The following is a 6,212-nucleotide window of genomic DNA, read 5'->3' as shown; positions in this document are numbered from 1 at the left end:
CTTTCCATCCAAAGCTCGAACCCCATAATTACCAATGTCTCCAAGAGCTCTCCGGTTCCTTCCTTGTGCTGGTTCATTCTTTACCTTAACTGCCCCTAAAACAAAAACAAGAAAATCTTCAATCTCAATAATATCCATTTAAAAGAAATAAGATTTTTAAGACCCAGAAAACCAAAAAGCCATAGAAATAAGATATGTTAAAACCAAAGCAAACCATTGAAAAAGACTCAGAAACCACTCTGAGATCAAAGTCCAATGAATAAAAACTATATGAATCAAGAAAGACCGCACCCCCATCAATCAAGTACCAAAAACACAAAGGAATATTACTATCATATAAGAATTAGGGAAAAAGAATACAAACAAACACACACACAAAAAGAACCAAAAAGCCTAGTAGTAAAAAGATTTAAAAATGTGGAAAACCCATATTTAGATTCAGTCCCTAGCCTTTCATTTGACCATAACAGAATCTTTGAAGAGATTACTAATATGAGATATGAAAATCTAGGAAAAAGAAATCCCAGTTACAATTATAATGATAGACTTCAATAAATACCACCAAAAAAAAAAAAAAAAAAAAAAACCCTGATTTGTTTATTCAAAGAATCACCAAAAATTAAAAATAAAGAAGGTTAGTAAACAGAGAAACTCAAAAATCAATACCCAATATTTGAAAGAATTGTCAATGAACACATCAATCAGAACTAAACCACGTTTTTCTAAACCCAAAAACTAATACCAAAGAATCCAAAAGTAAACGCATCTACATGAATTTATACACGATCAACCACAACCCACATGGGATATCAAAGAAAAAAATCAATAATAATTCTTCAAAAAGAAAAAAGGGAAAAGAATATGAGATTAGAAGCAGTGACGGACCTCTTGGTTGTGCAGGAACAACTTCTCGGGCTTCCATCGCTAATTCTTTTCTGTTATCTCTGAGAAATCTATCTGGGTTTTGCTTCTCTTTCTCTCTCTATCTGTGTTTCTTTCTCTGTGTCTGTTTGTGCTCTGTTTCTTTTCTGAGGAGAAGCCTATGGGAAAAGGGCTTTTGAAGCAATGGCTCCAACGGTCGACTTCTGTTTTCAAATTCTGACCCTTGGATCAAGCCAAGATCATACGGCTGAAATAGTAGTTACTCAGAAGGTACATTTAAAAAAAAAAAAATTATAGCAAATATGGTAATTGAAGGTAAAAAAAGAAGAAGAAGTAAATATGGTAAGTTAATTCATGGTTTAAGATAAGGGAAATGACTAGTGCAGTGCACAGGAGATGTTGTACACAAAGTTGTGTAATAATTTTTTAATTGAAATTGTGAAATTGTTTGATGATTTCAATTTAAAAAGATTTTAGAAACAACTTTATGTGTAACAGGAATTGTGTAATAGATTTTTTTTTGTTTTTGTTTCTCCTTTTGTTTTTTGAGCAAAAAAAAAAAAAAAAAGATAGGCAATAGTGTTAATATAGTGGATAAATAGTATTACACACACTTTTAATTGGTTATGTTTTTAGTTAAACAACAATTTTATTAAGAACCAAAAGTAAGATGACAATAACTCCTGCATGCTTCCACAACAATAGAAAGTAGATTACAATTTTTATAAGAGAAACCAACTTTAGAGCGAGAAATAAAGTTTAGCAATGAGTTATTAAGTTTGGAGATCTCCTAATTCAACAAAACTCACTTTAACAAAAGACAAACTTAAATCAAAAGTGTGGGGGAATTGGGCCCAAAAAATCCTTGTCGACCCATCCTACTAAGGCCTAAGGTCAATCTGAGTAGCCAAGTCTAGCCCGTAAGAAAGAAGTGGACCTCAAGCGCTGTTGGAGTAGGCTCAGCCTAGAAACATGTGTGTTGGATCAAAGAGATTATCACTCAAGGATAATCCTTTAGTGATCGGTTTAACACTGATTGATGATAAGGGAAATTGGATAAGAATAGAGTACGATGAAGTCGGTAGCTGAGAATTGATAGCACCTTTGGGGAACTCGCTGCCGAACGCTATTTGGCATCTGGAATAAGTAAGTAGTGGTTGGTTGAAAAAAATTGGGAAACACTGGGGAAAATGAGAGGGGGAAGATATTGGGAGAAGAGCAAAAACACATATAAAGAGTGGAGCATGAGAAAAGAGGGAACAGGAAAAACTATCAGAGGGTGAGGCTTGGAGGTCTGAGGGTTTGCGAAAAAGCACAATTTGGGCAATCTAGTGATAGCTTATAGCTCAACCCGTAGGATGGTAAGAAAGCCCACGAATAAATTAATTGCAGGCCCAAATCCTTGAGTTAGAATCATACTCTTTGTAGGTTTGGGGACCACAAAAAGTATTATAAATAACAGTAAAAATGTACCAGTCAGTCGGTTGTTTATTCCTCTTTAGACAAGGCATCAAAAATAATTCCCATCAAAAACTAGTTTTAATTGGTAGCTCTAAATACCAAGATTAACTTTCTCCAAAAAAAAAAAAAAAAAAAAAAAAAACCAAGATTAACTTTATGAACTGGTAGTTGAATTCCAAGCTTCAAACGCAAGATAGAAAAAAAAAAAAAAAAAAAAAAAAAAAAAAAAAGGAGGGTGGAACTTATAATGTTTGGGTTCTCAGATGGCAAGTTAAGTTGGGATTCTGTTCCTCCAAAAAACAAAAAAAAAGTTGGGATTCCAAATGGATTAAGGCCCATTTTTAATTGATTTTTATTATACTGAATTTCCTTCGTTAATTGATGTCAAAATGAGTTTTAAGTGTTTGAGAATGGTCGACATATCATATGGTTTTAGAATATGGGTACCTAAGCTAAATTTTGATGGTTATCCAAAAAAAAAAAAAAAAAAAATCCAAGTAAAATTACTAATTAGTTATTTAAATCCTAAAACAATTTGAATGAAACAAAATAACGACGGATAGTTTAAACATATATATTATACATAAGTAGCTTAACGAAGAAGTTTAGCTCTATCAAATGAGAAGATATCTCATGAGAAGGTCTTATGAGACGTCTCTCTCACAATATATAGAACCCACAAGTGTGGGATTTACACATATTGTAGGAGAGATGTACTATAAAATCATCTGATAAGATACTTTTTCCAATGAAATATTGAGAGTGTGTGTTAGAGAGAGAGGGTTTGAGAGCTGACTTAATCATTAACGACGGCGATGGCAAAAAGGAAGTCCCAAAGAGTAGGCATTGGCTTTGTCATGGTCATTGGGAGTCATACGAGCTCTCTAGATTTTGGATGTAGAATAGACATCATAGTCTTTCCTCAAGTAGAGAAACTGCCAAAAGTTAGTGTGCAAGAAATCTAGGAAGTAAAATAATGCTAGTAAAAATCATTGGTGACAACAACATAATTGTATGAAAATTGGGGACAAGAAGGGAAATGACACTAGGAGCAAAACTCGTCACCCATGGCCACAATCAAATCCGCTTATTGAAAAAATTCCTTTATTTAGGCCTTCAAATCTTCTTCTTTTTTTTTTCTTTTTTCTTTTTCCATTTTTATTCATTTTTATTTCTATTGTAACTTTTAATTTAAAAGCGAGAATAATATCCCAATTTGAGACGTTTCCTAGAGATAGTCAAATTTTATTTTGTGATTATCTCAATTTTGCCATTTTTGATAATTTTCCTATTTTGCCATCTAATTTTGTGCTTAACACGAATTAGGGTTTTAAGAGGTCCGTTTGGATACAATTTATCGTTGTTGAAAGTTATTGAAAACTGATTGTTGCTGAAAATACTGTAGTAAAATAATTTTTAAATATATGAATAGTACCGTGGGACCCATTTTAATATTTTTTAATGTATGAACAGTGCATGAACAGTGAGTAAACAGTGTCACATTGTTCATGCACAGTAAAAATTGTTTCCCATTGTCGTCAAATCCGGGCCAAAAAAAAAAAAAAAAAGGAGAAAACACAACTCACAAAACGCGCCGCAGGTATCAGTGCTATCCAAACTAAGGCAAGATGTTTTCTTAGTCACTCTAGGAGAGCTTTAGGGTTTTCTAAACATCTCCTAATAGCCTTAGGATTGCTTTTCTATTTAAACACATTGTAACCTCCAAGATAATTTAGTTTTCAATTAATAAAATTTTTAAAGTTTTCTCTAATATTATTTTGGTGGATTCTAGTCTCTCTTCTTGTGGATTTTGATGTTATTTTTCATAAGCAAACGTGTTTTATTTCTTGTGATTTTCTAATTGCTTCAATTTGTTCACAAGTGAGAATTAGATCAAGTTCTCGATCTATCTCCAATTGGAGGAGCCTTGGCAATGGCATTAGTCAGATTCAGGTCCGTCCATGATGGATAGCTGAATCTAAATAAGCAAACAGTTGTGTAGGGATAATTTGGTTGTCACTTAGAAATGTATAACTGTATAAGCATGATTCATGACTCTGGTTATAGTTTATTACCTATTTAATTAGGCTATTGTAATGTCAAACAAATAATTGAAACGAAGAGTGAAAAATCAGCACAACATAAATTGATATAAAATTTATTTGTAAGTGGAATCTCTTACACGGGAAGGAGCAGCTTTGATTCTGATTCGATACTTATGTTACCGAGTGACTCAACCTTTTGCTCTTTATTTCGGCAATTCCTTTATCCAATTAACAAGCAATTCGGATTCCTGTAACTGTAACCAATATTTTTCCGAAAAGTCTCAGTGTACCAGTTTTAATTGGTAGCTCTGAATACCAAGATTAACTTTATGAACTGGCAGTTGAATTCCAAATTTCAAACGCAAGATAATAATAATAAAAAGAAAAAGAAAAAAAAAAAGAAAAAGAAAAAGTAAAAAAGGGTGGAACTTATAAAGTTTGGGTTCTCATATGGCAAGTAAAGTTGGGATTCCATTCCTAAAAAAAAATAAAAATAAGAGTTGGGATTCCAAATGGATTAAGGCCTATTCTCAATTGATTTTTATTATACTGAATTTCCTACGTTAATCAATGTCAAAATGAGTTTTAAGTGTTCGAGAATGGTATACATATCATATGGTTTTTTTTAGAGGGTTTTAACTTACATGTCTTATGGTTTTAGAATATGGGTACCTAAGCTAAATTTTGATGGTTATCAAAAAAAAAAAAAAAAAAAAAATAGGGTTTTAACTTACATGTCTTATGGTTTTAGAATATGGGTACCTAAGCTAAATTTTGATGGTTATCAAAAAAAAAAAAAAAAAAAAAAAATTCAATCCAAGTAAAATTACTAATTAGTTATTTAAATCCTAAAACAATTTGAATGAAACAAAATAACGGCGAATAGTTTAAACACAGATTTTACATAAGTAATTCTCATTTGAGAAGGTCTTATGAGACATCTCTCTCACAACATATAGAACCCATGTGTGGGACTCACACATGTTGTGGGAGAGATGTACTATAAGATCATCTCATAAGATACTTTTTTCTATGAAATATTGAGGGCATGTGTTAGAGAGAGAAGGTTTGAGAGTTGACTTAATCAATAACGACGGCGATGGCGAAAAGGAAGTTCCAAAGAGTAGTCATACGACTAGATTTTGGATGTTGAACAGACATCATAGTCTTTCCTCAAGCAGAGAAACTACCAAAAGTTAGTATGCAATAAGTCTAGGAAGTAAAATAATGCTAGTAAAAATCATTGGTGACAACGATATAATTGCATGAAAATTGGGTCATACAACTAGATTTTGGATGTTGAACAGACATCATAGTCTTTCCTCAAGCAGAGAAACTACCAAAAGTTAGTGTGCAATAAGTCTAGGAAGTAAAATAATGCTAGTAAAAATCATTGGTGACAACGATATAATTGCATGAAAATTGGTGACAAGAAGGGAAATGATGTTAGGAGCAAAACTCATAAGATTCATTTTACTTATAATCGCTTGATTGTTGATTAGTGGATTCTTGAGAGTGGTGATCTTAAATTGGGAGTGGTGATCTTAAAATCACCCAGTAGGGTTTTTGCCTAAGTGGTTTTCCTTATTCATAAGCAAATCACTATGTAAAATTTAATTTCCACTGCAATTAGTTTAATTGGTGATTTGTTTGTGCTACCACACCATTGCATGTAATTGAACCTAATTAATTAACTTGGGTAATTAATTAATTTGCAAGGGGTCAATATATTTTTGCCCTATCAATGGCGAATAGTTTAAACATAGATATTATACATAAATAGCTTAACGAAGAAGTTTAGCTCTATCAAATGAGAAGATATCT

The sequence above is a fragment of the Quercus suber genome, unplaced genomic scaffold (assembly GCF_002906115.3).
Source record: "Quercus suber isolate HL8 unplaced genomic scaffold, Cork oak 2.0 scaffold_1237, whole genome shotgun sequence".
NCBI classification, from domain to species: Eukaryota; Viridiplantae; Streptophyta; class Magnoliopsida; order Fagales; family Fagaceae; genus Quercus; species Quercus suber.
The sequence above is the reverse complement of the archived record's forward strand: the minus strand, read 5'-3'. Positions refer to the sequence as shown.